Genomic DNA, 9,962 nt, shown 5'->3' with positions numbered 1-9,962 from the left:
CATAGTACAGAGCTGCTGGGGGGGGGGGCGCAGTGCAGAGCTGTACTAAGGGTAGCTTTTTCAAATAGTGTGGTGTCATGCTGAAAGCTGTTCACCCTTCTCGTTAGGAACTTGAGTCACCTGAGCCCTAGGGCTGAGGAAAAGATATGCTTAAGAACATTTGTTTAATGCACAGGGTTTGATCCCTGGCAAAGCACAAAGAAAGTTCAGGCAGGAGATTGGCACACTGAATGTGATCTCTCAAGGAAAGTCATCGATAATTTTTTACATTACCTTTCAGCTGGATATAACTGAAAACATATTTTTACTTTTTACTTTAAAGTTGCACTCAGCATTCCCTGTAAACACAGAGGCAATAATTGTAACAATCAGTATTGACATGCTTCACTTAGAAGGCAGCCTTTTAAGAGCAAGATCTTGACCTTGGTAACTGAAAGAAATCAGCCCAGCTCTGTCCATCTTACAACCATCTATAACTCCTGTCCCAGGGGATCCAACGTCCTCTTCTGCAAGGCACCAAGTATGCACATGGGATCCAACGTCCTCTTCTGCAAGGCACCAAGTACACACCTGGTGTACAAACATACATGCTAGAAAAACACTTCATAAACATAAAATGAAATAAATGTTAAAATAGACAAGCAAACAAATAAAGAAATTGCAATAGAGGCATTATTGAGACTAATGCCTGCCTAGCTTACCTCTCAGGGTTACTGTTAAGGATCCAGTGAACTGCTGCATACCGGCTGGCTCCGCAGAGCCTCAGAAGAGTAACATTTCCAGCATGATGGAGCTAAGTTGTACCTTAAGGCAATGCCTTAATTGTAGTTAAATAATTTGCTTGGTTTTTTGTTTTTTGTTTTAAATCAGGGTTAGTTTTGGTTTTTGGTTTGTTTTATTTTTCTCATTTAAAATACGAGATTCCCCCTCTGAGAGAAGATCCTCCGGTGCTCAGTTTTAGCCCTACCCTGAGGCTCAGGTGAAGTTGCATCCAGGTGTCACCCAGCTTTTGTCCTGCAGGCTGAAAAAGATCAAGAGGTCTGTGATGGGAAAAATCATACTTGAGGGCATAGAAAGATGGTTCTGTAGTTAAGGCCACATGCTACGTTTGCAGAGGACCAGGGTTCTTTCTACAGCACCCACAAAATGGTTAACAACCATCTGTAACTCCCGTTGCAGGAGACCCAATGCCCTCTTTTGGCTTCAACAGATACCAGGTACATACATGATGTGCAGACATACATGTAAGACAAATACTCATACACATAAAATAAAAATAAATGTAAAAACAAACAAATATCACAGTAGAGGTCAGGAGGGGAAAAAACAGATGGTATAGCCTTACCTTCATCACAGAGCCAGGGCTCTATCACCAGGACTGACATTAGCAGGGGGACCCCATGTCTTATCACAATGTACATTGATTAGCTGCTTGTCTTAGTTAGGGTTTTATTGCTGTGAAGAGACACCATGACCACTACAACTCTAATAAAGAAAAACTTTGACCTGGAACTGGCTTACATTTTCAGAGGCTTAGTCCATGATCATCATGGCAGGAAGCATGGCCGTGGGTAGGCAGACATGGTGCTGGAGAAGGAGCTGAGAGATCTATATCCAGATCTGAAGGCAGTAGGAAGTGAATGTCACACTAGACCTGACTTGAGCATTAGAGACCTCAAAGCCCGTCTCCTAGTGACACACTTCCTCCACCTACTTCAACAAAGCCACACCTCCTAATAATGCCACTGCCTTTGGCCATTCAGATGCATGAGCCAATAGGGCCTTGCCTTCATCACCTAGTCAAACCACCAACTTCCTCCTTCCTTAATACGTATCACAAGATGGATTTTATAAACTAAGCAGCATAGCAGTTTATGATAACCAAACCCAGTCATATCAACATATGGTTTCCTAGAGAGGTCTAGGGCCAAGAGCTTGGCTCTAGAGTCAGACTGCCTTGGATTTCTGTCCTCTTTCTATCCTTTATTAACTATGAACTGGCTGTCTCTATCATCTTTCTGTGCCCTATTTCCTCATCTGTACGTACATAATTATAAAAGTTATTGTGACAATTGAATAAATTAATATCATTGACTATAAGATGCATTTTAACTAGTCACAGTAGACTTCAAAGTAACTACTTGATTAAGAAACTATATTAGTCCCTAAAATAAAATGGAAGCGTGGGTTGAAATTCATGCCAACTGGTTTTCAACAAAATAGTTGCCAGGGATATATTTTTAATGAAAGTTCCCAGACTTTTCTCTAGGCTTTTGTTATTCTGTGTATTGATCCCAGGGTCTTGTGCATGCTAGACAAGCACTCCACCACTGAATGACCTTCCCCCAGGCTCTTCCCATAGAATTTCTTATTCAATAGTGAGTGACAGGTCCTGTGAGTCTGTGTCATTAGCAACCTTAAAAACTCTAGTGTTTCCTAAGAATGTCAATAACGTCTGAACATAAGTACTGTTAAGTTATTCTGGAAATGTAACATTAATACAGTACTTTTATCTCATGCATACTACATAATCATCAGTTGATTTAATAATGCCTTTTGTAGCACCTCTCTCCCCAATTTGAGATCCAGTCCAGGGACATACGTTATCTTTAGAGTGACATCCATTTTTTTGTTGTTGTTGTTAAATTCTGGAACTGTGCATTAGTCTATCTTTGTTTCTTTTTAACATTTTTTTTTTTTTAAATTGAATACATGCTAGTTCTTTTATAGACTATTCCTTAGTGCAGGTTTGGCTGATGTCTTGTGGTTAGATTTTTGGTTACGTGTTTTTGGCTAGGAGCCTATCTAAATACTGTATCCTTTGCAGATACTATCTCTGTGGACATGGCACCCACTTGCTTCTTAGTGCTGAGACTGACCACACTTTAGGGAATACTGGACTACTTCGAGAACTATTGGAATAGACACTTTCTAACCAGTGAGGCCTCAGACTTCTTGGGAAGCGAAACATCCGTCCGGTTGGTGAGTGAGTCTGTGAGGACACTTCTTTACCCTCTGTGTGTGTGTCTGTGAGGACACACGTTTACCCTCTGTGTGTGTGTGAGTCTGTGAGGACACACGTTTACCCTCTGTGTGTGAGTCTGTGAGGACACACGTTTACCCTCTGTGTGTGTGTCTGTGAGGACACACATTTACCCTCTGTGTGTGAGTCTGTGAGGACACACGTTTACCCTCTGTGTGTGAGTCTGTGAGGACACACATTTACCCTCTGTGTGTGTGTGAGTCTGTGAGGACACACGTTTACCCTCTGTGTGTGAGTCTGTGAGGACACTTCTTTACCCTCTGTGTGTGTGTCTGTGAGGACACACATTTACCCTCTGTGTGTGTGTGAGTCTGTGAGAACACATGTTTACCCTCTGTGTGTGAGTCTGTGAGGACACTCATTTACCCTCCTGCTGCTTCAGAAGGTGATTGCCCAAAGTTGCTGTGATATTCAGATCACTCAGCACCTTCATGAATCCTGCATGCAGTTGCTACCTTCACCCCATGTCATCCTTAGTAACTCTGGACCCTGGTTTTTAATCTGTGAAATATATCATGTAACATAAATCCAGCTTTGCTGTCAATGATATTTTGAAGTTAGCAGAGACAAGGTAATTTGCTCCTTGGCACATTTTCACAGGGCACAGCTTCCTTTGACATGGCTGTTTGAAATGCCATGTCATCAGGTTTTTTTCCTATACTTAAAGGTATCCATGAGCTGTAATTGATTTACTTTATTATTTACATTGCCAAAATTTTCTGATTAGTTCCTACATGACAGAGTATACAGTTCTCTCATCATTCATTAACTTGTCTTCTCATTCACTGAATTCCAGCTTATTGCCGGTCCCTATGCTATGCATAATCTCATAGCAGGAAAAGACTTTCTCTTTGCACCATTCTATAGACAAGTAAACAGAATTAAATGTCTTTCTTGACACCAAACAACTAACATTTGGTCACACTGGGACCTAACTCGGTGCTTGATTAACTAGAAATGATTCTGTCTGGGCGCCATCATGCTGGGAGGGTAAGTGGAGAGTGACATTCCTCAATTTCAACATACTGGCTTGGAGCACTTGGCAACACTCCAGTGCAGCTTGAGGGCAAAGGAAGGCTCAACCTTACAAAATGGCTGGGAAACTTCAATGTTGAAGGAATTATTAATAAATCATGACTGTGGCTTCACTACGCGTCTCAATGGTTTATGTTCCCGAATGAAAGACACATATTTTAATATTCCTAAAAATAGCTGGACCACTGCCTAACCTCCCGCCGATAATTCTGAGTTACTACTTATTAAATTCTATGTTCTATCTTGGCTGCTCTCCACCCAGTTGGGCGTTCTCTGGGTTGTGCTCTCACGGCTCCATCATACAGCGGCCATGTCTCTCTGTGCTGCACTCTTCGCAGGCATGGCGCCTCTCTTCTCCACACTCTCCCTGCATAGTGGATCTCTTCCTCCTTCTCTCAGTCCCGTGCTTGGGGAATCCTAAAATCCTACCTCCGTCTGACCTTCCCGGCTATTGACTGCTGGCATCTTTATTTCCCAATTGGAACCAATTAGGGACAGGTTCCCAGAAGCAGCTTGTAGACATTCATGTAAGCAGTTTTTTGGAGAGTGTAATTAGTATTTGTAAATCAAGCAGCTATGCTTCAAGAACTTTCTCTCTCAGCCCTTCAGGAGAAAACTCAAAATAATTTCACAATAGATTTCTTTGAAATCGCTGAAAATGAAGATATAATTATTACAGTCCCTCTTCCACTTCTCACACTCCTGTCCTTGGGCTACTATTTTCAAGTTTTTATACTCAGAATAATGTCATTAAAACATAACCAAATAAATGTACACATGATAGCAAAATAGAAACTAAAAACTCTGGCATGATCATTAAATATGCCGTTTGAGAGCTAACATTCCTGCTTACATTACCTCATGCAGGGCTTCTTTTTCTTTTCTTCCCCCCCCCCCAGGATGATCTTTTATTGGGGGAGGGTTCATCAATCCTTCTTGGCTGCCTCCTTTCTCATGGCTGCCAGCACTTTGCTCAGCTCCTCCCTCTTTCTCTTGGCACAGATGTGTGTGCCCACCCTCTTCTTGATGAACTTGAGTGCACACTTATCCTTGGACACTTTGAGCAAATCCATGGCACACCCCTCATAGGGCATGAAGCCACACACTTCCCAGATCATGTCCCAAACAAACTTGGTGTGCTTTGTGAGGCACTCGCAGCCTCGGTTGTGTCTCACCTTGCTGACATTCTTAGTCACCTTGTGGCCCTTGTTGAGGCCCACAGCCACTGGGTAGTGCAGGGCCATGGCTACTGCTCTCTGATAGCCAGACCACGCAGGGCTTCTTAAATGACCTCCTGACCCCCTTTCACCAGTTCTATAGATATAATAATCGGGATACCATTCAAACATTGACTATTTATAATAGATCATAGAGAAATCGATTTTTAAACAATTATTTGGTATGTATATAATTTTACCATTTACTGAAGCCAATAGCAACCAACTCTACCTGCAGAAATGGATGCGTTTATTTACTTGTTAGTTATTTTGAGGGTCCTGGATAGTGAGCCCAGGGCCTCGTGTATATGAGGCAAGGGCTCTAGCACTGAGCTAGTTTACTTTTTGAGACAAGGTCTCACTAAGTGGCCTTAAACTCATTCTTTGCTCCAAGGAAGGCATGAATCTGTGATCTTCCTAAGTGAACCTTCCAAGAAGCTGGGATTACAAACCTGGGCCATGGGCTAAATTTATGGGATTTTTTTTAAAGAATTACAACTTACAAGTTACAAATGTAGTCAAGAATTGCATCTTGGCCAAAAGTTTTATTTTATAAGGGTACAGAAGATTTCAATTTTTTAAGAGTTTTATGTCATCAATGCTGAGGGCACTGCTTGTGATAGTACAAAACGGCAGACGTGGGTTTTGGCCATTTCAGAATTGTTGGAAATTCTGTTCTAATGTAGAGCCAAAATTAATTATTTTCAAATGAAATATGACTCGGCAACTCCAGATTATTATTTTTTTAAAAGATTTATTTATTATGAGTACACTGTACCTGTCTTCAGACACACCAGAAGAGGGCATCTGACCCCATTACAAATGGTTGTGAGCCACCATGTGGTTGCTGAGAATTGAACGCAGGACCTCTGGAAGAGCAGTCAGTGCTCTTAACCTCTGAGCCATCTCTCCAGCCCCAGATTGAAACTGCCCACAGTTTCACGAACTGTGTTCTCTCAGGAGAAGGACCAAAGGATCTGAAGTAGAGGGTTCGAAATGCAAAGAGAAATCATGAAGTCAAGTTGAAATAGCCCAATCAAGACTTCACTTTAGGCCGGGCGGTGGTGGCGCACGCCTTTAATCCCAGCACTTGGGAGGCAGAGGCAGGCAGATTTCTGAGTTTGAGGCCAGCCTGGTCTACAAAGTGAGTTTCAGGACAGCCAAGGCTACACAGAGAAAGCCTGTCTGGGGGCGGGGGGGGGGAGGGGGAGGAAGACTTCACTTTACTTAGATAAGGCAGGGTTTTTATAACAGGAGAAACCAAAACCAAATCTCTAGATTACATGATATTTGCATAACATAAACACTGCAAACAAGGTTCAGGTGCCAAAGTCCCCAGGCTCAGAAGATCTTCAGGCAGTGGGCAGGTGGGAGTACTCAGGCAGTGGGCATGCTCAGGCAACTTCTTCAAAGACTAAGTGACAGTCAACAGAGAGCATCTGTCTTATCTCCCCAGGTGGTAGCCTCCAAGCAGAGACTGCCAGAAGTCCGATGGCTGAGGGGGAAGGGGAGGTAACAGTTTCTCCCTTTTTATTTTGAAAACAGCAGGACTAAGGCATAATCATACATCACAGTCCTGTATGGGAATTTTCATAGTGCCTTGGTGAAACTCACCTGTAGTATAATATCTACTGGCAAAATATCTTACCCATCATAGAGAATCACGTGCATCTAGTTTGAATTCTACAAACCGGGCTCATTTCGTGTTTTTTCAAAACACAGCCACTCAGCTCGTGCCTCTGTCTTAGGTTTGAAAGACCCCCGGAACTGGGGAGATCCTTACTCAAGTCTTGGGATGACGCGACCACCCAATGACTCACGAGAGACCGAACTTGCTGCAATCACACGAGGAAGTTTTATTACAAGCAAGACGGGACAAGAGCTCAGGCCAGCACGCTGGGGTCGAGACTCATACACCGCGCAGGGAGTAGAGGAGTCCGACTCCGGCCTGGGATTTTACAAGGCTTATAAAGGCATAAATCACAAACCAGGGGGAGAGAAAAAGAGGAAACGGGGTAAATTCCAAACCATAGATTCATCACCTAGGAAAGAGTCATGTATAGGTTTTTCTGGGCAACTTCCTAAGCCATTGTCACACTCCAGCCAGGGCGTTGTGACATTCCACAGAGGGCATTAGAGCACCCTGTGGTCATTCCAGGAAAGGCATTCTGTGGTTATTCCAGGACAGGAAAGGTGTTTTTTCAAGTTCCTGGAACAGTCACTCAGCCTAAGGGCGTGAAGTTCATGTCAGTCAAAGATTTCTCCGCTCTATAGGAGCATGCTTGACTCCATTTTGGGACTTAGTTAAGAATTTTTATTCTACAGGTTGATTTCTTTGCCAGAGACCTAACTCGCTGAACACAGGTTCTCAAAATGCACCTCATTCCCATGCATTTAATGTCAAGACATGCCTTTACCGCCACCTGCAATGTCCACAAACTGTCACAGTCTTTCTGAAAGCCATCTTATCTGAAGTCCTCATAAAGCTGAATGCCAGTGTGCTGGAGATGAGTGTAGGCACCTGACTGAGTTGCAAATTACCAGCTCCTGGGAACCTTTGCTGAGAACAGGCCTCAATTCAATTGCAGATTAGTAACTTCAGGCTGAAAACTCCAGGACTGCACCAGCCTGAAAGGGCTAAACACTGTAGGAGTAACCAAACTTTTGCTCCAGGCATGAGCAAGCGAATTTGACTGTCTATTTGGCTCCGGGCCTGAGCAAGCAGATTTGAATTAAGCGGGCATTTCCAGACTGACAGAAAAAAGCTGTCAGCTTAAAAACAAAACAAGAGAAAGATTTTTTTTTCAGCAGTGCATTTAAGCACACTTACTAAAAGGCTGTGAACCTGCATTCACCTGACGGACCAATCTTTCAGGCAACCACCATGCCCCATCTTCCTTCTGAGAAAAAATACACACGGACCCTCTGCCCCAAACCAAAACAGGATCTGGACCATTCCAGGTATTAGTGAGTGGATCTCTCCATCTCACCATGGCATACAAACTTGAAGTGTTAGGATGCCAGTGTCGGTCTGCAGGAAGTTCGAAACAAATAACACAAAGGCAAGGTGTGTGTTTGAAGATCTAGAAGGATACACCAGATTATTGTTTTTTATAAATTAAACACTCTATTACAATATAATACAAAGATAAAACAATTTGATACATTCTAACAAATGAAAGTAAAAAAAAAATACTAAGGACTTTTTTCAATAATTAAACCACTGTTTCTATAAGAGCAAAAACCTTTGCATTTAGAGGAAAAGCATACATACAGTAGTCTCAGAACTGAGCTGAGGTATTTCAGGTAGCATTCGTTGGTGCTGCATGGTTGATTGCACGCACAGTGCAAAGTGTACACATTGTGCTTTCAGACCAAAGACTGCTGCGAAGCCCATGAGGGAGTCCGAGGAGTGTTATGGGAGAATGGGCACCTCATGTGGTTGCATGAGGCCCGCTCTGATCTACTTAAAGTTACCTCCAAGTTTGAGATTGCCTTCTGCCTCACCCTTAAGGTGAGAGACTTAGCATGGAGAAATTATAACACAGAATCAGACAAAATAATTCTACCATTCTTTCTCTGTTTTTTTGTTTTGTTTTGTTTTGTTTTGTTCTGCTTTGTTTTTTTGTTTTTGTTTTTGTTTTCAAGACAGGGTCTCTCTGTTTAACCCTGGCTGTTCTGGAACTCACTCTGTAGACCAGGCTGGCTTCAAACTCAGAAATCTACCTGCCTCTGCCTCCCAAGTGCTGGGATTAAAGGCATGTGCCACCACTGCCTGGCTCCATTATTTCTCTGATATTCTCAGTCATCATGAGCAGATTCCATCAGCTTTCAAGAAATGGTGGCAGGGTTCACAGGCCCGTTGGATAATCACATGCCACCAGACACATGTATTACACCAAGTATCTTACTGCTCTCCCTCAGCTGCCAATTACAGTTAAACCCCATAGCATACCTAGCTCTCACCCCATTTCCAAGGCAACTATGGCCTTTTCTTTTTCTTTTTCTTTTTCTTTTGGATTTTATTTTTTGTTAATATGAGTACACTGCAGCTGTCTTCAGACACACACTAGAAGAGTGCATTGGGTCCCATTACAGAAGGTTGTGAGCCACCATGTGTTTTCTGGGAATTGAACTCAGGACCTCTGGAAGAGCAGTCAGTGCTCTTAACTGCTGAGTCATCTCTCTAGCCCAACTATGGCCTTTTCTGATGCTAATGAAGCCAGATATGGGGTAGGGGGCATGGATGACACAACTCATATACTCCCTAATCAGTGAAACTAGGTGAGTGTTGTCACCAGGAGCCAGTCAATATTTTCTTAGACAGCCAATATGCAGTACAGGCAGTCTGTACCCTGTCCTTCTCCTATATTAAAGATCAAAACAGCCCTATACATGTCTGCATGAGATCTATCCAGAAGGCTCTCAAGAACAGGGCACATCCCTGGTTCATCTCACACATAAGATCACATTCTAAATTGCCTGGCATATTAGCAGAAGGAAATGAGAGAACTGATGCCCTGATTAAGACTGTAGACGTGGAATCGCTAGAACAATTCAGAATGTTACACCAGCAATTTCACCTTTCCCCTCAGAATTTGCATACACTCCTACCCAAATTGTCTATGATGCAATGTAAACATCTTGCAAGGTCCTGTGCAATGTGT

General features: G+C 42.8%; 1 pseudogene; it reads right to left on the bottom strand.

The window, feature by feature from the left end:
* Positions 1–5,004: 5,004 nt before the first annotated feature.
* LOC116071940 lies at positions 5,005–5,322 on the bottom strand (annotated as a pseudogene).
* Between the last annotated feature and the right edge of the window lie 4,640 nt (positions 5,323–9,962).

The sequence above is a fragment of the Mastomys coucha genome, unplaced genomic scaffold (genome assembly GCF_008632895.1).
Source record: "Mastomys coucha isolate ucsf_1 unplaced genomic scaffold, UCSF_Mcou_1 pScaffold1, whole genome shotgun sequence".
NCBI classification, from domain to species: domain Eukaryota; kingdom Metazoa; phylum Chordata; class Mammalia; order Rodentia; family Muridae; genus Mastomys; species Mastomys coucha.
This window is presented reverse-complemented; position numbering and strand designations above follow the sequence as displayed.